A 26317-nucleotide genomic window follows, 5' to 3' on the forward strand; every position below is an offset into this window, starting at 1 on the left:
TGCAACCCCACTGTTATCAATGAGCCTAAATCCTGCCATTTTATACCCTGTGCAAACCCATTGCAGCCCTGTGTCCTTAACTAAATCCTGTTATATTTCTGCAGTCAAGGAAAAACAGCTTACCAAGTCAGATGTTAATAATTCAGAGCAGAGTAGTTAGGCACTATTAACGAGAGCCAGAAACCAGCAAAGTTGCGGGGGTTTTTGGTCCATCAGTGTGGAGAGCAGAACAGCATCCCATTGGAACCACATGGTCAACTTTTCCGGGAACTCCATACCCCACAGTTCCCCTTTATAGCTTGCTTTTTGTGCAGACGCTGCCATTGTTTTCAAATGCAGATCAGCATCTGTGCAACACCACGAAGTTGTTTCTAAATAATTAATACTGAACTTTAACATGGTCTGAATTGTGCTCCTGCTGTGTAAGGAGACCAGACGACAAGTGTGCTAAACGGTCATGCTGCTTAGTCTGGATCTTAACAGGAATTGCCAAAATGTGCTATAGCTCAGGAGCCACAACATTGCTCCCCCTCCCTCCCACAACACTGGTACATTGTTGTTCTTGGTTCAAAACTATTTTGAGAAGGTCTCCCTCAAACACTTGAATTTGAAATGAATATATTTCCCTAGGACACAATTTTCATGGGAGACCTTTGCTGTCTGCTGGTATGTGTGAGCCCATGGAAGAAACAAAACCCATTTTCCAAGCACTTGGCTGCTTTAGGCACCTGTAGCCCTTTTCTTCTGCACACACACACGGCCAAAAGGTCTGAGGTAAACTGTAAATAGTGAATGCAAAGCAACAATCACAGGAATGCGAGCGAAACGTTCTAAATATGCCAGGTAAGAAATCAACGACAATGCAGGAATTCAGTGCTGATGGTGACAAGGATTAGGATGCTTAATGCATTCCAGTGAGGCCGGGCTCATCTGCAGACACTGTTGTAATAAAAGGCTAGGGATTACCATTACAATTTTACTTTCATTTCCTAGTTCCCACTCTCTGGATCAATTGCAGAGATGAGAAACTTGGTGTAACTTACACCTTCTTCCAGCCTCCTAGTTACACCAGCTTCCGCTGCCATCCTCTCACACCCATTACTGGCATCTAAATTACACCTCCCCTAAGGAATCACCTTTGAAATCAGTCCCCTGAGGCTAAACTGGTGTAATTTATATACTATGGGGTTTGAAGAGAGGAGAATAACTGGGAAATCAACTCACAGAAGGCTGGACCTGGAAGCGCAAAGTAGAGGCAGCAGGTACATCGACACTGGAATAAAAGACCCCTGGCACAGCCACAGCTGGCCTGGTCAGTTGATTCAGGTTTGCAGGGCTCAGGCTGCAGGGCTAAAAATTGCTGTGTAGATGTTCAGGCTTCGGCTGGAGCCTCCCCCTTGCAGGGTCCCAGAGCTTGGGCTCCAGCCCGAGCCCACATGCCCACACAGCAGTGTTACAGCCCTGCAGTCGGAGCCCCACAAGCCAGAGTCAGCTGACCCGGGCCAGCCGCAGGTGTTTAATTGCTAAGTACCCAGAGAGCCTAAGGGAGTCTTGGTCAGATTGGCTGGTATGCGCCAGATGCTTCGCACCACTGCAGTGATGCCAAAGAGCTGTAAACCTATTTTAAGTGCTCAGTTAAGCCGAGTTTACAGCTGCTCCTAGAGTGGTATGAAGCAGCCAGAGTGTAGCCGTGTATCTGGCCCTCTGTGTCTAGGACCTTGTCTAGACTAGGAAGAAACATTGTTTTTCAGTCTCAAGCTGGCTAGCATGACTGAAAAATCACTCAGCACCAAATGTAGACACATCCTGGCATCTTTCCACTCATGGTAGCTAGTTGTGTTCTAACCTAGTAAGGAAACCAGAAGGCACCTTCCCACGGGCAAATGGACTGAGACTCATCCGTTCTTTTTCACATAGGCCACCAAAAGGCTGTTTAGATGGCAATAGCTGCCAGTCACCGCTAGCCTGGACTTGATTCAAGCTGGTGAGCCAAAAGCAAAATTCTCTGTGTGCCATACAACTAACTCTGCATAGTCCTCAATTCAACTCACTCTGAAGTCCAGTTGGGCCATGGCCAGCACTGGGACAGGAAAGGGAGGTTGGGGAAAAGCATTTAATGAGCTGCTTGAGCCAGACAATTAAAAGATGGAAACAAAGAGGGAGTCTTAGAATCGGCCAAGAAAATGGTGATCAAGTGCCAACAGCCAGCATTTCTGTCCTGCTGACACAAACTTTGAGCACCAGCAGTAAGACAATGAGTGAAAGGGGAAGCAGGGTTTCCACAAAGATGGACACAGATAAAAGGCACAGTGGGCCTGATACAAAGCCCATTGAAGTCAGTGGAAAGTCTCCCATTGACTTTAATGAACTTTATTTAGTAGGTAACAGTCCCGCTGAAGTGGATCACCATAAAAAGTGTCACTTTCCTTTGTTAAACGGCCAGAAAAAGAAAAAGCAAGTGAGGTTGGTACTGGGCAACTGTCATGGAAGAGGTTAGAGATAGCTATGGGCCATGTATCTACAGATTCTTAATTGACTGCCATGAATAGCACTTCATGGCCTACAGCAAGTCAACAAAGGGTCTGAGGAAACAATGCACAGATGACTGGTAAATAATGATGAGGACAGGAAGACATTCAGAACCATCTGGATTGCTTGGTAACCTGGGTCCATTCACACAAATACACCCAAAGGCAGAGTTCTACAAGGAATGTAGGCCATGCCCACAGAATGGGGGGGGGAGGCTGTATCTTGGAAAGCTGTGATTCTGAAAAGAATAGTAGACAAGCAATTCAAAACAAGCTCCCGGTGCGATGCTGTGGCAAAAAAGGGCTCATGCAATCCTTGGCTGTATGAATGGTAGTAGTGACTAAGAGGAAGGAAATGATTTTACTTTTGTATGTGGCACTTGTGAGACCCAATCCTGAAATCTATTCAGTTTTGTTTGCCACACATTGGAAAACTGGAGACAGTTCAGAAAAGACCCACAAAAATTACTCAAGGGCAGGAGAAAATGTCTTACAGTGAGAGACCTAGAGCTCTGTTGATTTAGGTTATCAACAGATTATTATGGAGAGGTGATTTTGATCACAGTCTATAAGTACCTTCCCGCGGACAAAATACCAGGTACTAAAAGTCTCCTTAGTTTAGCGGAGAAAGACACAGCAAGAACCAATGGCTAGAAGCTGAAGCCCGACAAATTCAGATTAGAAATCAGGCACAAATTTGTAACAGTGAAAGTGACTAACCATTGGAACAAACTACCCAGCGAAGTGATGGATTCTCAGTTCTCAATGCTGGATGCTTTTCTGGAAATTATGCTTTAGTCAGACACAAATTATTGGGCTCATTACAGGAGTAACTGGGAGAAATGTAACGCCAGTAAAGGCAGTTTAAGGATCAGACTCTCACAGTTGTCAAAGCTCCTTTGCTGGGATCCAGTCCAGCTTTGCCCAATGCATATAACACAGATCAGATGTCAGATATATGACCTTTTTGGCAACTCGTAATTAGCTCAAAGGCTGTACAGACTCAAACTTCTAGTCCAGTCACTAGAGCAGGGCAGAGTACAGCACTGAACAGGCATGGGTTACACATAGCTTACACAGATGCAAATGTTATTTGTGTATACTATTCCCACCAGGGAATATCCACATGATCAGTAGTTATAAGGATTCTGCAGGTAAAATTCTGCCCTAAGTTATGCACCCCAGCCCCACTGTCTTCAGTGGAGTTGCCTGGGTCCAAGTAAGAACAGAATTTGTCTCTGAAACTGGAATTGGGTTGAACGGAATAGAATTCAGCCCGTGCTCCCATTAGCTGCCTTGGCGCGGCAGGGTTAACAGCAGTAAAATGTAGCTCGTTTTTATTTTGTTTTGCCTAAAATAAGCAGATCGGTTTTTAAATGCACCCAAGGAGCAGACCCATTAGTAAGAAGGTAATTATTCTTCAGAGTAGAACACTTTAAAGAGGTCTCAGAGAAGTGGCAGATGCGTCATTGTGCACCATGGATTTTCATTAGTTCCTAACAGAATGTTCGTGCCCAGACAGCTTGTTGAACTATTATAATGCCCTCTTGCCATCAATTTTCTCTAACCCACCAGTTTTCTGGCGGTCTGCAATCTGGTGAGACCCAGCTCACTTTAAGCCAACATCCTTGACATAGAAAACACCCTGTCATAAAAGCACTCCAGTGAGAGGGAAAACTCTCCAGGGAACCCATCCTAGAGCTTGGACTTTTCAACTGTAGTTTTTCTCCTCTTGCTTTTAAGCTTATCTCTCAAGAAAGCTGTCCCAGCTAATATTGAAAATTGTCTTGAAAACAACGACTGTGTTTTTTGACCTAGCTAGTCAGTCTCTCAAGAAGATCAAGTAAAAGGCAACCTGTTAGGAAGTCAGCCAGACCATCAACATCACCTGCAGATGTGTACCATGCAAAGCCAGCAGGATTTTTATTGGGACAGTGGCAGGACATAGCTTTACACACTCCTTTGGTATTTCAGTGCTGACAGGACTAAGAATACTGATCAGGAGAAAGAAGGGGCCTAGCTGGAGAAAAGCGGGTCCTAAGTCACCTTGTCTCCACCAGAAAACATTGAGAAGAGTTAGATGTAAAGGACAGAACGTGTTTAGTGGTTAAAACCAAAGGACTGGGAACCTGGACTCCAGGGTTCTCTTCCCGACTCTAACACACTGTTGTATCATGCAGCCTTGAGCAAGTCACAGACCTCTCTGTGCCTCAGTCTGCCTATTTGTAAATGGATATAATGAGACCTACCTCACAATAGGTGTTGTCAGACTTAATTAACTGATGTGTTCAAAGAGCATGGAGCTTCTTAGCTATAAGGTGCTACAGAAGAAAAATCCCTATTTTGTCCCCTGCTACCTGGGCCAGCTGGAATTCCTCTACATCTAAAATTCCACAGGTCACAGGAAGCCCTGACCTCAGCCATCTTGGGTGGTGCAACTGGGCAGCAGTGACACCTCCAGTGGTTGCCAATGATTCAGCGTGCAGGCCTAGGCCAAGCCTCCCAACTGTAGTGGGAGCCCTGGGCATTTGGGACTTTTTTCCTCAGTCTCCCCTTTCTTCTTACAACCTGCTTAGACTGTACTGACCTGCTCCCCCAACTGCCCCGAGTCCTGACACAGCCGGAACAGAGAGATGAGCACCAGCCAGGGGAATAGTCCTTCTTCTGCTGAATATGTCACCTGACTCAAGCTCTGCTCTATCTGGGGCAGAGTGGGGAGTGCTGATGAGGGGACGGAATGAAGGAGAGGAGTAGGTGGCCATTTGAAGGTACTGGCAGGGTAGGAGGGAGGTGAAGGACAGGGGAAATGGATGGATTTGAAGGAGGACTGTAATGGGGTTCACTTCCATCACCTGGTAGGCAAGCAGTTAAGAGCCAGTTAGTGCACCTGGGATTGATTGATTGCTCCTGGTCAGATGGGGCGGAGCTAGGTAAGGATCATTGGGCGACTGGGCCTTATAAGGAATTCAGGAGGAGGGAACTCAATAGGGGATAACTGCTATTTTTGGAGGGGGTGTGTGCATGTGTCTCAGAATGGGGACCTGCTTGGGGACTTAAATTTTCAATCACTAAAACAAAGGGGATGATCTTCACTAGAAGAAAGATTTATGAGTGTCATTCATATCTTTGTGAAGCACAGGCACATGTAGTTAATAGTTTTACATTTCCAGGTGTATTGTTTGATGATAAACTTACCTGGAAGGGCCATACAGAAAGTATTACAAATATAAAGGAGGAGTAATGTACTTAAAAATATTGCTGGGATTAATTGGGGAGAAGATAAGAAAGTGCTGATGAAGCTATATACAAGATTAACAAGATCAGATTGTGGGTATCAAGCCTTTAGCTCTGCATCCAGTTCGGAGCTTAAAAAGTTAGAGTAAATTCAAGCTCAAGTGCTACAAATTGTATGTGGTGCATTTGTCACAACACCACTGTGTGTAATGCAGGTAGCTACTGGAGAAATGCCTATCCATTTAAGAATGAAAATGCTAGACCTGACATTTTGGGCTAACAGTGGGGAGGTAATATCTTTTACTGGACTAACTTCTGTTGGTGAAAGAGACAAGTTTTCTTCCCCTAAAGTCAAGGGAAATAGTGCAGATAAGAATGCTGGGTAAATATAGGAGGAATGTTTGGAAATAACTGGACGAAATTTAACCTGACACAATAACTCCCTTGTACTCTTAGGGTTAAAATGTGGGTAAAAAACTTAAGTGAAAAGGAAGGACAAGAAGATACTAAAGTCTATACTTCTGGGGCAATAAATTATACCTGGAAAATTGTCTCTCCAGATGTGGATTTAGAATTATATAATAAAATCAAGAGAAACAAAGAGCTGTCTTATATGAAAGTTAATGTTTGAGTTTATATATGGTAAATGGAGTCACAATAGCCGAATATATACTGATGGCTTGAAAGATGAAAAACAGGTACAGCGGGAATAGCCTTTTGATCCTCTGATTGGATTTAAGAAATCTAAAAGAATATCTAATTTTGTAGCTATTATGACAGCTGAATTGGTGGGAATATTTGAATGAAACTGGATAAGGGCCATATGGCCTAACACATCTGTTCTCTTTTTGGATTCATTATCAGGTATACTGGCAATTCAAAGTGGTGCCTCTGAAAGCAGGAGTGAGCTAATCAATGAAATATTGTTTCTGACAACACTTAGTATGCTCGGATGTGAACACAATACTAGCATGAATTCCAGCTCTCTGGGATATCTGGCACTGAAATAGCAGATAGGGAAGTAGAAAATGGTTTTAAAAAATTGAGAAATTGATATAAAGATTCCTTTGAATAAGCAGGAATTTAAAAGTTTGGTTCAAAAAGGATTTAAATAGGAAGGGCAAGAATTATGGACCAAGGAGAAAAGAAGAAGATTCCATGAATTATGCCCCAAAACAGAGGATAATGCTCTACTCCTAACTTAGGAAAGGATCAGTGAAGTACTCATATTCTGACTGATAACTGGTCACTATGGTTTGAATAGTAATTTATCTTTATTGAAGAGACACAAAGATGGGTTATGTAAGGTCAAAGAAACAGCTGATCACCTGGGGATATGGAATGCAGGGACTGTTTTCAGGAAAAATAGGTTCTTTAGAGAAGAATTTAGATGCTTTAAGGTAACAGAATTTACTATAAGGGGTCTAGTGAGCATAACGGGAAAGTTGATCACATTAAAAAAAACTCTACTACTTATTTTAAGGCTATAGTGCAGGATAAGAAAGTGTAGTGGCATAAATGTACGAGGAATATAATAGGTGGCAGTTACAGACTCAGCAAATGAGTCGCCTTCCCCATACACCATAAGAGAAGAACTCCATGGCACACCCACACCTTGAACCCTGCATTCAGGTCTAGAAAAGGGACAGAGAAGAACAGAAAAAACAATGAGGGGTATGGAACAGCTTCCATCCGAGAAGAGATTAAAAAGACTGGGACCAGTTAGCTTGAAAAAGAGACGATGATAGGGGGTCTGACAAAGGTCTCTGTAACATCCTGTGTGGTGTGGAGAACGTGAATAGGATAATATTATTTTCTCCTTCCCATAACACAAGAACTAGAGGTTACCTGATGAAATTAAGAGGTAGCACGTTTAAGACAAGCATAAGGAAGTACTTCTTCACACAACGCACCGTCAACCCGTGGAACTCATTGCCAAGGATTGTTGTGAAGGCCAAAGTATGACTGGGTTCAAAAAAGAACTAGATAAGTTCATGGAGGATAGATCCATCAATGGCTATTAAGCAAGATGGTCAGGGACACAAGCCCATGTGTAGGCGTCCCTAAACCTCCAACTGCCAGAAGCTGGGACTGGACAACAGGGGATGGATCACTTGAAACTTCCCTGTTCTGTTCAATCCCTGTGAAGCCTCAGGCACTGGCCACTGTCAGAAAACAGGATACCGAATTAGATGGGCCACTGATCTGACTCAGTATGGCCATTCTTATGTAACTCAGTTATATACTGAGAAGGGAGGGAAACTGCAGAAGAGACTGAACTCTCCTGTGGAGAGAAACCCTAAGGGTATGTCTATACTGTGATAAAAAACCCACGCCTTTGAGTCTCAGAGCCTAGGACAGCTGACTCTGGCTTGCAGGGCTTGGTCAGTGGGGCTAAAAATAGTAGTGTAGACATCTGGGCCCAGGCCGGAGTCTGGGCTCTGAGACCTTCCCCCCTCATGTGTTCTCAAAGCCCAGGCTCCAGCCCGAGCCTGAATATCTATATGGCAATTTTATAGTCCCATGTGCCTGAGTCAGCTGACCCAGCACAGCCACAGCAGTGTCACGGGACTTTTACTGCAGTGTAGATGTACCTATAGAGCGCAGATGAGGCTTGGGTGGGAGGAGCCTGGAGACAGAGCTTAAATAGGTAAGAATCCAAGTGGGATGATCATCCCCAGGGAGCAGGTTAGGTTCCTGTGGGGAGGTCCTGAGGTAGGGCCAGTTAAAGGCACTTCAGTGGTGGAAGAGGGATTTGTCCAGCAGAGAAAGGAGAAGCTGGAAAATCTAGAGAGACCCTAGAGGCTGACAACCAAAAGAAGGCTCCATTAAGCACAGGCTGGGAGTGGAGGGGCACAGCTTGAGGGGGCTTAGAGGTAGGAAGCAGCCCAGGGAACCAGCAGTGTATCTGAAGAAGCAGACCTAGCTGCTTAATACAGGGTCACTGGGCTGGAAGCCAGAATAGAGGGTGGGTTCCCCTACTAGCCCCAGAGGATGCAAGCCCTAGGGAAGCAATACTGAGCCCAGGGTGGAGCTGAAGACCCCGAAGGACGGGCTGAGGAATAGCCCAAGAGGGGGACTGAAGACTTGTTTCTGTTGAAATGTTTTGTGAACTTTCAGCTGGATCTGTTTGTTACCCTGGAAGGGGACTGAACTGTATGTGTCTTGGTCAGAGGGTTGAGCCTGGTGAGAGGCAGGTGGGATGGCCTGCAGGAGGTTCTGGAGACAAGGACCCCTTGCAGCACTGAACCCTGACACAAAGGGGTGCTACTGGTCGCAAATACGCTACCTTACAAGGATAACGAAGAGGGGGAGGGGTCAGAAAGTGAAGTGGAAGAAACAAAATCCAAATTTCCCTTCAAGCCTGAACAGTCTCCCCACAGCACTGAGCAAAGATGCTTCAGACACCACAACTAAATCACATGGAGACCTAAACTGATTAACCTTATGTCTGTCATCTGAATCCTTCCTTACTCCTAGTGTAGGATGCATCCTCACCAGCCTCTCAAATCCATCATTTACACTGAGGGCTATTTGGGGCAAGGCCCTCTATCTACATATTCTTAGTGCAATGTCCAGCACACCTGTGAGCAGTATACAATAATAAATAATAATGGGCCAGACCCTCCACTGATGTAAATCAGCATAGTTCTCTTTTGGTCAATGGCACTATACCAATCCATGCCAGCACGGGATCGGGCCCAGTAAGTGACAGCCCGCCAGCAGTCATTACATGGCTGTTATTCTTCAGAGAGGGCTTCAGGGTGGATTCCAGCCCTGTAGGATGATCTCACACTCAATATTTCAGCAGCCTGTTCCTGCAAATTAACCTGATGGCTTCGTTTACCTTCAAAATCTCATTAGAAGCTCTGCAACTGTATTGCACATTATGAAACAGCAATTAGTCAACACTAGAAGCTGCTACACTAAATTCAGGCATTTAAGGCAATTTCCCAGCATGCTTCTTAACACGCACTTCTCAGAGTCAGGGTCAGGCAGCTGAGAAACAGGAAACAATGTGCCTGATCCTGTTAAGTCTCGAGCATCCTCAGCTCCTGTTGGTGTCAATAGGAGTGGAGAAAATTTACCACCTTATAGGATCATGTTAGCAGAAGGTTTTCATTGTTGTGCGCCGTTTCATGCCTATGAGATTGAATGCACCTACAGGCGGATGACAACTCAGGCTAATGTAATGAAATACATGTCTATTGGTTTGGTGTGCCACATGCAGTGGAAGGACAAGTAAAGGCAGAAACCCTGATTCTCCTCTCAATTAACCAGTGTAACTCTATGGACTAACTGGAGTTATACCTGACTTTCCCCCCACACCACCCGTATGAGACCTGAATCAGGCCTTTAAAACTAGGACTTAAGTTTCACCAGCAAGTTCTTTGAGTTGAAAGAAATAACTTCTCTATGAGCCTTTACTGTACCATAGTAACAATCAACCCATTACAGTCCTTACTTTCTTTCACCGTGTAACTAATATCACCTCCACTGAATAAAGACAACTACCCTCTGGCGTGACATTATTTATAAACCAATGATAAAGCTGAAGATGCTAAACTAGGAGGAATGAAATCTCAGGCTTCAGGGCATTACCTGGTCACTCATGGCAGTCAAGATGGAATCCTAATCTTTCCACTCTGGTAGAGCATGGCACATCTGATCTTGTAGGAAGGGTGGGAAGTCACTTTTCTCTGAAGCATCAGTACTGGCCACTCCCAGAGGCAAGATAGACTTGATGGTCCTGCATCTACATGTTGTACCTTGAATTTACTTCACATCTTACTACAAATACCCAAAGAGAGAAGAAAGCGGAAATGCGTAGCTCTTCTAGTATGAAACTAGTTTAATGGGAAAGGGGAAAGTAGCTCTTTCCCAGGGGCACACGCTTAAGAACTTGCTGTCTAAGCAAGGAAACCCTTTCAAGCTCATCAGCTGCTGGATTAGGCCAGCTGTTTTGCTTGTCCCGGCAAATGTTTACTGCCTTGACACACCAGTGTATTCTGACATCCTACCCTCTAACTCTCAGCACAGTTCCTGGGGGCATGGCCTTTTGGATAATTTCCAGATGGGAAGCACTGCCTTGTGCTTGAGGAGAGGCACTGGAACCAGTGCAGTTGCAATGCTTGCTCTCCATATTGAACAGAAACCATAGCAGGCAGCAGTGGTTTAGCCAGTGCAGGTACCGCATGCAGATCAATATAAATAATGCTTGTAATGGACCTGCGATCATTGTAACGTGAGAACACAAGGAGCCAAATTCCGCCCTCCGGTACAGTCTCTCTATACTCCAGTACCATAAAGGGTTGCAAAGGAGCTGCATTGGCCCCTGGGTGTATTCACCCAAACAGAGGAGCTGTGCAAGGTCAACGTACACAGAACCATACTGCCCCCTCTTAATAAGGGCTTGGCAGTTACAGGCCGGAGAGGAGAGGGAGAGCAGGCGGACCACTTTGCACATTGGCAATTCTGGGCAGCAGAGCATCCCATAACAGCTAGTTCAGACTGCAGTAAGTTAGAGCCCCCCCAGCTCTGCTGTGCTGCCTGAGGGGTTCCAAGCAATGACTTCTTGTGATGTCTTTTTGCCCACTGCAGACAGCGCCTAAGAGGACAGGACAAGTAGCTCCCCTTGAATGGGACCAGCTGTTGATTGTGTTTATTACTGGAGCCCTCCTATAAGATGTGTGTGTTGCTGCTGAGGTTGCTGTGGCTTAGCAGAAGAAGAAAAGGCTGTCAGCTGGCAGTCGACATGTTGCGAAAAGGAGCCCCTAATATCCTCTCCCCAAGACCAAGTGGCAGTTCATTACCAATCACAGCCAGTCAGCCACTCACTTCATTGAAAAGAAGAAAGGGAATCCCAGTCCTCCCTTAGGGCTCCTGCTTTTCTCCTCAGACTCATTTGGTAATTCAGATTAGGAAACATGCCAGCACTTGAGGGTTTGAGGCTTTATTTCTGCTTCATCTCAGAGTCCATTAGGAAATGCAGGCAACTGTATCAAGGGCTGCCTACAGAATCCAGCTACTGCAGGCAATGTCACTGGCAATGGGCCCACATCTGCCCTTTAAATCCCGCCACTAGGTTACTTTTAAGTAATTGTTCAAGTTCTTTGGATGCTGCAGCCGTACATTTACACCTGCCCTGAAGGCTTTGTGTGGCTGCCAGTGTGGAAAGCACCAGGGTTATTACAGCTAGTGCTTAATTCATGCTGGGGCTTGCCGGGGCTGAGCCCTGGCACCTTGAGGCATGATAGTTCATAGCCCCAGCTGCTCTGGGCTTGCTGCATCAGTTATGAAAGCAAAAAAAAAAATGCTTACACCCCAGCACCTAATTGCTGGAGCTCCAGTACCTCTTTCATTATAAATCAAGTACTGGTTACAGCTCAACACGCATCTGAACACAGAGCTGTGTTCTAAGTGGGGTGTGTACGAGATTACCAGTTTCTGATTTCATTTACTCTAGTTAAAATCCACTGTGTCTGATTCTCCTCTCACTGATATCAATGTGAATCAGGAGTAAGTCAAAGAAAACCAATGGAGTTAACACTGGTGTAAAACTAATGTGAGAGGAGAATGAGGCCCATTGAATTTAACAGCAATTACCCTGGGGTTTGGCTTCCTTAGACCTGTGGAAGCAATGATACATTTCAACCACACAGAGACCCCAAAGTTCTCTCTGCTCTGTTGAATGAATCAATAACTCTGAAAACTTCCCATACTGGAAAATGTTTTGAGCCGAAGAGAGTCCTGATGACTCTCACAGAGCTGTCACAACAAGAAAAGAGCCACCATTCTTGATGTTTACTGGAAACTGTCTGCTTCTAAGCAGCACATCGCTGCTTCCTCGGATAGCACATTTCAGCTTCCATAATGCATCCGTCAAACTTTTTTGGCATCTCAGCTGTGTCGGTTGCATTGAACTCCCCAAGCTGTTTCTGTTCTGGGAGATGCATTGGTTTGCTCAGTCCCATACACTGCACTTGCTAAATCTAACAGAGGGCCTGGCACTTACATCACAGAGTGCACTAGATTTCAGATACATTTTCACAAATCTCTCTCCAGGGTAAAAAAAAACCCTCAGCATTTTCCTAGGCTGCAAAAATCCACAAGCTGCCCAATGCCCATCCAAGTCTTGATGTGTTGCAAAGGCTGTGTATTCAGAATCAGGGGAAGGGTAAAGAGGGGAGAGCACCTTGAATGACCCCTCCCACCATTACCAACGTCAGTATTCTGAGCAACACAAACTCTGAAGAGAATCACCTCCAATTCTACACAGTCAGAGTGAAAATGATCACAACAGAGGGACTCTGACAGTAAGAAGAATAAAGAGGAAACAAGCTATGAGCTTCACACTGCGCAATCTCCCAAGGAAGGATCATGGAACTACAGAATAGATAGAATGATATTGGCATGCAGTGTGTTTAGATTGCTGGAAGGCCTACACCTACATTCTCTCCTTCTGAATTTCTCTAAACCCTGCAGGGAAGGACCACGGAAGTGGATATGAAAACATGCAGCAATGCCAGAGAGCAGAGACTGCTGTCCCTGCTGCCACTGCAGGCCTACAAATGAGTCCACACCCAATTCATGAGCATGGTTTCATCTGCCCGTAGCACAGCTGCTGCTTGGACACTGCCTCACATTTACCCAAAGAGACTCTCTTAGATAAGTCACCTCTATCTAAGAAGCCAGTACAGGGGCAGTGAATGGGTCTGCTGCAGTCATTGATCTCATCAACCATCACCCATGGTGGCTTTAGAGTTAAGCAACCACCTAGAGCCCTACAGTAGAACCAAATACTCATTTGCATCCCCAGCCATGGTCCCATCCAACTTTGGCCTCCCTGTGCAGCAAAGATGGAAATCTCTATTTGCCCTGCCCAACACTTCTCTTGGACACTTGTGTTTCAACCTCATTGCTTCACAGTGCATAGAAAGGGGTCACTTGAGAGAGCAGGAGAGTGGGAGGGGTCACAAGTAGGAAGGATGAGGCTAGATGCAGGCCTGGGCATATGGAAATATGTGCTAGGGAGTGTGATACAGGAGGGCCAGGGAGCAGTGGGAGAGTGCTAGAGGGGAAATATATAAGCTCAAGGCTAATTAAGGCATGGTTCCCTGTAGACTAGGGAAGGTAGCTGCAGGTTAATTGGAGCACCTGCAGTCAATTAAGGCCCTGTTAGGAACCTAATAAAACGCCCTGCGTCAGGCAGACAGAGGAGGAGAAGGAAGGAGAAAGGATTGGAGCTTAGAGGTGTGTTGAGAGATTTGGAAGACCTGAGAATTGAAGTAAGGGAGACCCTGCCCAGCAGGACAGGGAGACTCCCTTCCCCCCAGCATCTAAGGACCGAGGATAACCCCACCTAAGGGGGATGAGAGTAAGAAACCTACAGGGGTTGAGAGGGTCTGGGACTCAGAGCAAGGAGCAAACCCAGACCCCTCCCCTGCTTCCCTCCTCTACCACCTTCCCGGGCTAGTAGCGGGGCCCTTGGCACCCAAGAGCAGGGGCAAAGGGTGGCATCTTAGCTCCCCGCCAATAAAAGCGCAGGATGCACCAGACTAAAATTGGCCACCTTGCCACAGGAGGAACCGGTTACAGTTAGCAAAGAGAGCTGGATAGGGCCCTGCACATGTTACCATTGCATGGAATCCCTGCATCTACACTCGTACTGCCTTCATTTTACATCATGCACTGAGCAGTTCCGGCTGTATCCAAGCAGCTATGCAGACAGCATTTTCCAAGCTGCCTCTTGGAGCATTTGGAGAGGACCATTACAAGAAGTTCCATGTTCAGCCATCACTTCTCATTATTCTCCAAAGTATCCTTTTATGTACATGATTTTATCATCAGTCTCCTCAGGAGCCCCTGAAAGCCGCCTCCCATCTTACCCTGACCAGGAGGGGTTCAGTCACTGTTTACAAAGCAAACCTAATTTCCTACAAGTGATTTTGGCCTGGAGCAGTCCAAGGAATCATTCTGCTGCCCAGACTCTGCATGCTGGTGTCTGTGCACTGTGATGCCCTCCATCAGCACTCAGCGCTTGTGATGGATCACACATTTCCTGGGCTAAAACCATTGAATCTGGGTAGGAAGGTGTAAATTACACCCCACCCCCCGCACCAGCACATCTCAGGGACAGCCAGTCCGAGTTCTGCTGGCAGAGGCCACTGAGGGGATGCTGTTTCAGCACATCCCTCAGCCAGCCTAGCCATGCCCCCTTTCCATCCAGCATCACTCACTCTCCAGGCTGCACTGACTCCCATTGGCCCCCCTTTTCCACCACCACAGCCTCCTCTCCTGACAAGCATTCCACCACCGTTCTGCAACTGGGTTTACACCAGCGCGGATCCATGAGTGAATCTGACCCCCCCCCCCCCCAACTGTAAAACCATACGGGTCCTGGTGATGAGTGAACCTCAGAAGGTGCAGTTTGGATAACCATGTGCAAGCTTAAATCCTCATCCAAAGCACTTAGGTCTGCAAAACTGGGAATCTTGGAAGAACAGGCTTTCTTGTCAAAATCTGGACACAGGCATCTGGAGAGAGGCCTTTCTTTCTGCAACTTCTGCTTCAGATCTTGGCTATGGTCAAGAAGCACAGATGAGTGAACATCAAAAACAACAGAGAAAAAGATAACCAGACTAAGAGTTGGTTTAGCAAATTCTTATTTCATATGAACATGTAAGATCAAAGGCACAATGACAACAGTTCAGTGACAACTATATAGCAGTTGTGCATGCTAAGATAAGGCTAATCGGATCCCCCTCTCTATGACACTGGTGCAACTGAACTTAGAATACTGCATTCATTTCCAGGCACCGCACCCCAGGACGATATTGACTGACAAATGGAAAGAAGCTCAAAGAAGAAGAACAAAAGTGATCAGAAATTTGGTGGGTTTGATTTATGATGACAGAATAAAGGAGCAAGATATATATCACCTAACTAAGACGTGACCAGAGAAGGAAGGGAGCACATGAAAGAGCCAACAAATATTTGAAGGAGATAAAATCCCAGGACAGAGAAGAATTATAGGGTGACATTGGGTGAATGGCTAGGAATAATGGGATAAACATGTAGGCTCAGAAGGGTTCACAGCAAGTGGGCTATTCTGAGGTTCTTATGTTCTCATGTACTAGGGATTCTGAAATTTCAGGTCAGCTCCATACAACTGGTCAATTATTTGCACTCTATTCAACCAGCACCTGCTGATGCCACCAGGATTACAGTTCAGTCCATGTTTCCTTTGGAAGCTTGGCCATGAACATCAAACAGCCCAAAAGTCATAAGCCCACATTTTCAAAAGTGGCCTCTGATTTTGGGTGCCTAACTCGAGACATCTGGGGCCTGGTTTTCAGAGGCACTGGGCACTCAAAGCTGCCGCTGAGCTTTAACTGGACTTGTGAGAGTTCAGCACTTCTTAAAATCAGGTCCAAGGTGTCTTGATTTGGGCACCCATGAACTGAGTCTCCCAAAATCAGAGCTTTGCAAAATTGTACCCTCACTGTCTATGCGTGCATGTCCAGGAGAGATCCTTTGATGCTTTATGGGCAGTTAAATAATCTCTTATTCTTCAGATTATATCCCCCGTATATGACCTTTAATCCAAGATTTAGTCTGCTATGATTAGCTCATTTCCACTGCAACTACATGTTCCTTCCCCTTAATTCCTCTGCTTAACTATATTTTTATACAACCTGAGGCCAGATCCTCAGCCGGTGTAAATCACTAACTTTAATGGAGCGATGCCAATTTATACCAGCTGATGACCTGACTTCTTGTGCTTATTTTTTAACTCTCCTGTCTACTCACCCTCTGCTCCTGCTATCCACTGCCATAGCTTTGCCTTCTGTAAAAAACCCTGGTTCATCACTTGTTCACACAGAGCAGGGTTAGCCAGTGCGTGGCCAGCAGACCTAGAATGGCCCACAATGCTGAGGTGCAGCCTGCGAAGCTATAGGTTCCAGTGTGCTATACCTTAATCAAAAAACAAGTCATTCAAAGCATCACACGCTGGGAATGGTAGTCCCCGGGGGTTTGTATGCCTGCATCTGTTCCATTTTAATTAGGTGCAGCCCATAGGCTGCTGGTGAGTTATCAGTGAAGCCTCAGGTTGGATGAAGTTTTAATCCCCCTCGCTTGGAGCCAGTCCTCCTTGGGTAGGATGCAGAGGCTCCAAATTTATTTCCACTGCTTCAGAGCGTTAACAAGAAATCATCTCTCTCTTCATCATAGCAGAGGAAACAGATGAAGCTCTGGAGAACTCTTCAGAGGAAGAGAGAGAACAGAAGGTGTTGACAGTTACAGAAGGTTGGGGACAATGTTGTAAAGATGTGAAGCAAGATAAATCATTTTGGTGTAGCATGGAGTCTGGCTGCTAACATCAATGGATGAATGTAGTTCAGGAGACAGGGAGGTATGTAATCACAAAGGCTGAGCCTTATTTATCATGGATGGCTTGGCAAAGAGGAGGACTGATACAGAGTGGACTTCTGTGGAGATGTTTGCAAAGGGATTTAGAAACATATACCACTATCTCTGAAAGAGGTGGAGAGGAAAAAAATCTGCCATCCTACTGAGTGTTTATCAAGTGAGAGAAACACAGCTTGAGTCACACATAATACAGACAGATAAAATGCAGAGTTTCCTAGTCTGCTCTGACAATACCCCTTCTTATGACCAACAGCAACTCCTACTGCTCCAACAATGGGGCACTGTTAAGGGGAGACAGTCATGTACAATGGATCCCTCTAAACTGCATCACGGATTTGCAATGCTGCGAAATGGGGATAAGCCCAGCTCTGACCTGGGATATGAGCCCCAGTCTCCAGAGATGAATGGCTAGCGCACTAAAGCACTACACAACTTAAGCTTTCGAATGGGAGCCCCAATTATTGCATTTATAATACCAGCTTGTAAGGCAGCCAAAGTGCAAGTAATGGGAGGCCAACAACATTTAAATAAACAGAGGAGAGCAGGTGATCAAGTGTGGCCCTGGTACAAGTTTGTTTTCTAATTCAGTATGTGCACCAAACACGGAAGGGAAACATATTTAACTCAGGATAAGGAAATATATAGAGCATAACTGAAGACACTCCATTTTGGGAGGAATCTGGTAACCATGCATTGATCTCACCACGTGCTGTCTTTTGGAGAAACCTCCAAAGGTTCAGAAGTTTATAACAGTGCCCAAAAACTGATTCACTCAAAATGGGGATGCAAAAATTGTGAACACAGGTTTCAGCTCAAGTTTTGTCCAAGGCTTTGGGGTCAGCTCTCATTTTATTTCAGTCAGTTTGCCTATCCTTAATTATTATTGCAACTGCCCAGGATGACTGGCCATTTATTGTACCAGAATATCAGAGTACTGCTGAACCCAGAACGTCAGAGAACTGCCAGGAACCAGAGCAGTAGAATAGTGCTAAAAAAAACCCAGAGTACTGGACTAATGCCAGAACCCAGAGTAGTTCAAGAAAATGAAAACAGTATATTGAATATCTATAATCCTGGGAAAGGGAAAGATGAAAAAACTTGCAAATAAAAGTCAAAAGAAGAACAAAAAAAGGGGACTCAGGGCCAGATCCCACAGCCCTTCCTCACACAAGCAGCCCTCATTCACATGTGCAGTCCGAATAGGAGTATTTGGGTGAATAAAAATTGCAGGATCAGGCTCTAAAGTTGTCAACGAAAGCAAAAACACAAGACAGTCTTTAAATATTTAACGACTTAAAAAGCCAGGCTGTGGGGTGATGAAAGGACAGGCAAGGGAGATGAGAATGAAGCTAGCTCCTGGGACCCTGAATGGAATCTCTGCCCCAGCAGCGTTCGCAAGAGAATCTGAGGGAAGGTTCATGCTGGACAGTGGAAACAAAAAGGATCCCTACACTACGTGAAATATGAAAGGTTTTCAAGTCATAGGAGGAGCAGCTGAGAAATTAAACCAATTGTAAAAGAAGTTAGAGAGTGCTAGACCCAGACAAACGACATCTCCTGTGAATTAATGTGAGTCACTACTCACAACACTTGAACCCAAAGCTGCCTCAACCTTTCCATTGCTTAAAACAAAAAATATTTTAATTTATTGCCCCTTTGTCATTTCCCTACTTTCCCTTCACTGCCTTTATGATCTAGTGATAGCAACATGCAGAAATATAGCCCACGCTGCTGGGTTTTCCATCCAATACTGACCCTTAACTGAGCTCTGCAGAGCTGAGGAGGAGACTGCTGGACAGAGGATGGGGAAGCAGATTAAAAATGGCAGCAACGCAGAAGGAGACCAGACCTATGCTGCTATCAGAAGAGCTGGGTAGGGAAGCCTGGTAGACATAAGTTGACTAGCCAGCTGCTATCTGTGAAGGCTCTTAGCTCATTAACTTAGTCCCATTAGGAACCCAACATATATTTTCTTCTTCAACCAATCCATAATGCACCCAGAGGATGTTTATTTTTAAAAGCAGATTCATGACTTACTGAGAGTAAGTCCTAAGCCTCATGAAGGATGCTGGACTGACAGACCCACAGACAGGCATGAGCTGCTAAGCTTTCCCCACTGTCTTGGCAACATGTCTCAGCCCTATCATGGAAGGATCAGGGGATTCCATCTCCATGCCAAACAGCCAGCCTTGTGTTTTATTCTTTGTTGAGACTGCAAAAAAGGGTGCCAGTTAGCATCAATGGTGGTGGTGATTTTGGAGATGAGAACACTTGCCCACTTGATCAGTGGAACTGAATAAAGAGCACGATAGAACATTCAGTAAACAATTAAGGCAGAAGAATATGACAATAAACAATTAAGGCAGAAGAAATTTACTTCCATATTTTTTACTACTTTTGATCAACATCCATGCAAGTTATTATTTTCCATTTGTCTACAAATTTGCTAAGACTCAAGTTCAAAGAGAGAAAACCCCATGGGTGGTTTATTTCCAAATTCATTGTTTGTCCACACATTATTAAACGTGGTTTGCATAATAAAACGTGTTCTTCACTTATGAGAAGGACAAATATATAAATGTCTTCATCAAATGAACATGTCGCTTTTTTAGCCCGGCACCATCAAAGGTTAAGTCAGTAGAGAGTAAAGTGCATTTTATTTATTTATTTGTCATCGCTAGATGTTGCTTTTTTTCCCTAATGCTGATGAAAGAACTGACGTGGGCTGGACAGCACCCCCAATGATGTGCTCCACTTCTGCTCTAAACAGAGCACTTCCAGAGAGGAAGAATGGTGCCGTGTTTAGGGCACAAGTCTGGGCCAGCTTCAATACCCAGCTCTGCAGGGTTCTTGTTTAATCTTGGGTGAGCCACATAGTCTCCCTCTGTCCCCCATCTGTGAAATGGGGATAACAGGACTTCCCTACCTCACAGGGATGTTGTGAGTCCCCAGTGCAATGGGACTGGAGCCTGTAGGCATGACTGTAATACAAATAACGGTACTCAGAGAAGCTTGTTATCTGCCTTAAAGATTGTGAGGTACTGTAGTAACAGGGGCTCTATAAGCACCTTAGATAGGGAGTCAGAGAGGACTTCAGTCCTTGGCCTCTCCACTAAGAATGCCAGTTGGAGTAAATTGTGGTAGTAGCTTTTTGTGATACCCAAGTATAATCTTGGACTAAAAAGGGGGAAATCTACATAGAAAACCAAACATATGGGTCTGATTTATGCAATTGAGTTGTGATAGTTTATTAGTGATTGATATGAATGATCACTTAGACCACAAATCGTATTGATGTGAAAAAATACCACAGCTCCATTTAAAACTTATCCCACAAAAACAGCTTTAATGATCAGAGATTACATTACACTTCGGAACTACTGCTGAACCTCACAAGGATTTAAAATAAGAGAGGGGTAGACTCTCAACTAGTGTAAATTGTCATGGCTCCACTGACTTACACCAGATGAGAATCTGGCCCATATGCTCATTTCTGAACGTTTTTCATACTCATAAAGGTTTGTTGTTAGTTTCAGTTTCAGGAAACCCAAGCTGAACCATAATGACCCCAATGAAATCAGCACATTTCAGGGACAGGTGTCAGACAATAATAACATGTTGCACTTGAGACATGGCCATGTAACACTGGTACCAATACTGTAAACAAATGTCAACATTTGTCATGCAAACGTGAAAGGAAGAGGAACTTGGAGGCAAAAGTGATTAGGAACAGGAGCCAGAGCCTTTCATTTCTTGGTCACTGATTTAAAGGGTATCCAGACTGGGAGCCTCCAAACTTCATTACCATGTAATGGCTGCTTGGTGATATATGTGAAATGAGTTGATAAGAATCAGTCCCATTCCTAGGTCTCCACATCGCTGAAATATTTGCTAGCAGAGAAGCCAAGAACTGAATGGGCCAGGAAGACTGAGCTACAAATATCAAATCCTAAAGCCCTCCCAGGGCCTGGATGAGGCATCTTTGAGGCTTACACTTGTTTTGTCTCTTGACAATACAGAGGTATTGTACAGAGACAATACCTCTGTCTCAGTACAATCAATCTATCATCTTCCACCAATATTAAATTCATTCATTAAACAAAATCTGACATCCTTAACTCCGATAATAATTGAGTAGAAATCTTTTCTGTGAAATTCAATGTAACATTAAATCACACCTAAAAATATTCTCATTACTGCACAGTTTCATTAATAAACATTACATTTTGTCTCTCTTTCTTTCACTGTAAAATGCTCAAGATCTAGAAATTACACTTGACTAAATTGCTTTTAAATCACAAATTTGTTTGAAGACTAGGTTCTATCATAGGAACTATTACCCAGAAGCCTATCTATAAAAGGGTTGTAATAAACTCAAATGCTTCTTTACCTCTTGGTCACTGTAAGACACCACTTGTACTGTATGTCTAACACAAAATACTCAGGGTTCATTACATATGTCTTATTTAAAATCATAAAGAACAAAATTAAATGTTATTTTACAGATGAAAGCTATCAAAGCCTAATACATAATTGGTAATCAAATTTTCACTTAGCTATTTTCCCTGTGCTTTTAGGTTTTGTGGTATTTTGTTTTTTTCATTCGATTACTTAGAAATATCTAATGTTTACTATTCAACAGGTTATTAAAAGTGCAGCTCAGTTACAGACCATTATCATTTGTATTGTCGCCTGCACCTCCAGTCATGGATCAGGGCCTCATGGTGATAGGTGCTGTACAAACACATTACCAAATGATGGTCTCTGCCCCAAAATATTTACAACCTAAGTCTAAAATGAGAGACAAGATATAGATTAAATAAACAGGGGAACGAGGAAATAAGATGATTGTCAATGACATGATAAGCAGTGGTCACAGCACGAGCTGCCTAGAAAGAGCACAGTTTTATCCCTTCCTACATTTTGCCTCCTATCAACCACCACTAGTTTGCTCAGTTCCCTGGATTTCTCCTACCCCTGGATTTTTCTCACATCACCCATTATGCATACAATCTGCTCCCTGATTCTTTGCACCATCCAGCCTCATTCTTCTCCTTCAGACCCCTCGAGATTCACTCCCTTTCACTTCCCCTTCCAGATCAAACATCTCAGCTAGCTTTGTTCTCTGATAAATATAATACCTTCACATTTTGACATAATAGAGCATGGAACCAACAAGGTGAGGATGTAACAAAATCTTATGATCCTTTAACATAACCGTCTTCTTCCTCCCTTTATCTCCTCTCCAGCCTTTGCCTGTCCTATGTTTAATTTTGATTGTAAGCTCCTTGGAGAAGGGATCTGTCTTCTTCATTTATCTGCAAAGCAACAGGCACATATTTGGTGCTGTAGAAATCCAGCAGCAGCAGCATCCAAATCTTGAAGTCTACTTTGGGCAAATAGTAACAGGCATTGGTCCAACAATAATAACTGTTAGTTATTTTAATTCCTCTTTTCAGCTTTGTCACTGGTATTCATAGCACTGCAACATTTCTTACCTTTTATAAGATTTGTGCAATGAGATGTAAGGCACTATCACACTGAACCAAACCCATTCTCCCACAATATCCCAAGGACTTTGATAACCCCAGGGACAATCTTTGAACAGTAGGGAACTGGATCTGATGTTTTCCTTTATCCAAATGCCTTTCTTGTCCCTAATTTCAGGTTATTGCCAGGTGCAATGCCTTTCATTGTGGTTACCTTGCTCTTCCATGATACTAGATGCTCTTATGGACAAACTTCATTGCTGTTAGCTTCCCAGAGGAAAACCTCATCAGTCTTTCTGGGGTCAGTATTGAACAGTGTGAACAATTAAAGCTCTTCAGCCACAATCAATCCAACTGAGGGACATAACTGCAATGTGCTGAGCAACCCAACTCCCACCGATTTTGGGAATGGAGGGCACTTACTACCTGGTAGGATTGGGCCCAAAGCTTTATATGGAAATCAGGTGCATGGTTATTGATGAACAGCACTCCAGGGCATCCAAACATTGTCCAGTAGAGGGCCACTTTTTCAGCTTGCCAAGATCTCAGGATCCACATGGCTCCATCATCTTGGCTACCATCATCTTCAGTTGAGAGCTGCGGCTTGTGTAAACAACAGCTCCAAGTAAAAGATGCTTCATCGTGATCTCAGCAGCCATTACATGATCTCTCTTCAGGTTCCACCTCCTTATTAAAGAAGAGAGCAGCCAAGGATCGCACTGTGTAAACCCCACAGCCTATATCAACTAGATCCACTTCAACTCTCTCCAGATAGTGGGCATCATTGTGTTCTCCGACAGCATTAATACACTGTGCAAGTTAACCTTTCTGGTTTACAAAATGAATTAATTCTACCAGTGTTGTTCTATCTATATACTTGTCTGGGTTCTTACACTGTACCCATTACCATCATAGCTGATGGTAAAGCTATTGTAGACAAGATAATAACAAATAAAGCACCTATGAATTACACTGAAATGTGCCTGAACTCATGTTTTGAACTGTATAAACCAGCAGCATTTTTAGCACATTAAAACAATGACAAGGAGACAGAGAATCTCCTGAAACTTGAATTATAAAATGAAAACTCCCTATAAGTAAGAGTGGCTGAATCCCGGAGTGCTGAATCCTAGGTGCTCTTTATGGGTAATCTATACTTTGATTTCGACTTGCACCTGTCACTCTGAAACCCTGGTGATGGGCCCATTGGAAATGACAGAACAGACAGACAGGTTAAATGGGCGTCCCACAGGAAGGTACTGATTCCAAGAGTTAACACATGCCTGATTATATCTGGTCACTTGCCAGGTAGAAATGAAAAAAATCCTCCTCGAGTGCCCCTGTCACAAGCCAGCAGCCAGCAATTTCAAATCTGACCTACAACACTGCCCCCTGCCCACACTAGCCCTATAATCTCTCTGGACAGACATGTTATTACACACAATATAATCACCGACACAGCAAGTGCAGCTGAACAGTGAAACTGTGCTAAGGAAAGGCCTGATGAAAACAACACACAAACAAATCCGCCAGTCACTAGTAAAAATGTTACTCCAAGGAAATTAAAAATTGCACACCCTGGCATACACCTGCCCAGACCTCTCGCCTCAAGATCCACGAACACTTGTGGCAGGTGTACTTTGTTGGCAGGTCAAGATCTCATGCCGAGTTGACAGCTGTTATAACATTGATGTTTCTTCCTGATTAGCTGGGCTTTTCCCAATCCTCATCCCCATCCACCCAGCCAATCACATCTTCCAGGTCTCTCAAAATCAATTGCCAAATCCCCAAGGGATTGAAGAGTGGGACGGGGGGGTGGGGGAGCATCTACAAGTGTGAAGTCACCAGCCGAGGGGAGCCAATGGGGTGGGCATTTGGGGGTCAGCTGCCCTCAGTATGTCAACTTCACCTGCAAGCGGCCAGCTCTTGCTGCCTTGGCGGATTATCAACAGAGAGTGGAATCAACGCTGAGCTCTCTCTGCCTCCATCCTAATAATGGCCAGAGCGCTGAGCGCAAACCCCAGAGCTCTCTGCGCAGCCAGAACCGAAAATCCATCTTTAAAAGCTCCCATTAAATAGATCTGAACTGAGCCTCTGATTCCGACAGGCATCTTGCAGCCCCGCCGGGTTACTCCAGCCTCCAGCCACCGCCAGCATCTTAGCCATAAAGTCCCAGGCTGCTGCTGGGAGGGTATCAGCTGTTGCTGAGTTTCTTCAGGGACCTACCCATCCCCTGCATGTGGGGCTGGATCGGTGCCCGGCAAACGCCGGGATAAGGTCCCCGGCCGTGGTCTGTAGCCCTCACACACCCAAATGCAGCGTAGCTTCCTTCCCCCTCCCCTCTCTGCAGCCCAGCGTAGCGGATCCAGACGCTCCGGGCCCCCCCAGCCCCTTCCCAGGCAAGCTAGAGTCACTCCGCATCCCCGCCCCAGCCCCGAGTCACCCCTGCCCCCTAGCGCGCGGATTCCAGCGGGATCCTTCCCGCTCCCCCCCCCCCCCCGTCCCAGCAATGGCTGGACGTGCGGCTCTCAGCAGCTGTCTCCCCCCCCAGCGCCCCCGTGCAACGGGAGGGGAACCCCCGACCCTCCCCGCGCATCCACGCCGCGGGAGCGGAGTCCTCAGGCACCGCGGCGTGTCCCCTTCCCCGCGCCAGGGGGTCGGAAGCCTCCAGCCCTCCATGCCAACGGCTGGAGAGCCCCTGCCTCGTCATGCAAAGGGGCCGGGGAGCCCCCACGCCCCGCCACCCCTCCCGGGCCCCGGGGGAGGGAGGGGGGGCGAGGCGAAGAGCAGAGCCCCCGCGGCTCCCCTCACCGCGGTGCTGCTGCTGCTGCTGCGGGCGGGGGCGCCGCGTTCAGCGCGGGGCGCTCAGGTTTGCGGGCGGAGAAGGCGGGTGCGGAGCCGGGGCTGCAGACAGGGCGGCTGCCTCTGCGCCTGTGTGCGCCCGGCGGCTTCGCCCAGCCCGGCGCTCCGCAGTGCTCGCACGGCGCATGTGCTCCGCACCCCCTGGCGGGGGACGGCCCACAGGCGAGGCGGCGGGGGCTGGCCCTCTCCAGTGGGGGGCCCGGGGTTGGGGGGGGGCGCAGTCTGCTGATTTCATGCCCCATCGCCGCGGCCTGTCGGAGCTGGGCCGCCCCCTCCCCTTCATCTCCCTGAGCTTCCCCCCCCACCACCACCCGCCCAGCATTTGACTCCCGTTTGTTACCCCCTTTGATCGGGGGTGGGGCCCCCACACCCCACTAACTTTCTTCTGTCTTTATCCGAGTGATCAGATCTGCGCACCCCCCCCCCCGAAGCTCCCTGCATCAGCCAGCTCTGTGCTCCACGCTACCCCCCCCCCCGTGTATTTCCCCATAGCCCACAATGATCCCAAGCACAAAAGACTCGGGATCCCCCCCCCACCGCGTCGCCGCTAGCTCCTCCCCACCGTGTATCCCCCCGGGCCTCCGCACACACATGTCGCCTCTCCCCTCTTTGCATCGATGGCTGTAATTCCGTTAAGCTCTCCGATGCGTGGGGCGGGAGGGACGGTCAGCTAGGCAGATGCTGCTTACTCGAGATCACCCAGCAACGTAACTAGGGCGCAAAGGGGAAGACTTTAGCAGCAGGATCGCCTCTTCTCCTCTGCCCCCCTCA

At 45.9% G+C, this 26317-nt stretch overlaps 1 protein-coding gene across 1 annotated transcript in view; it reads right to left on the reverse strand.

The window, feature by feature from the left end:
- LOC119860880 (wiskott-Aldrich syndrome protein family member 3-like) overlaps positions 1 to 25636 on the reverse strand; it is a 49372-nt gene extending 23736 nt beyond the window's left edge. Inside the window, 1 exon segment of the mRNA XM_038415052.2 lies at positions 25496 to 25636. The gene's annotated coding sequence lies outside the window, so the exon portion shown is untranslated.
- Between the last annotated feature and the right edge of the window lie 681 nt (positions 25637 to 26317).

Source organism: Dermochelys coriacea, chromosome 9 (assembly GCF_009764565.3).
Source record: "Dermochelys coriacea isolate rDerCor1 chromosome 9, rDerCor1.pri.v4, whole genome shotgun sequence".
Lineage (NCBI taxonomy): Eukaryota > Metazoa > Chordata > Testudines > Dermochelyidae > Dermochelys > Dermochelys coriacea.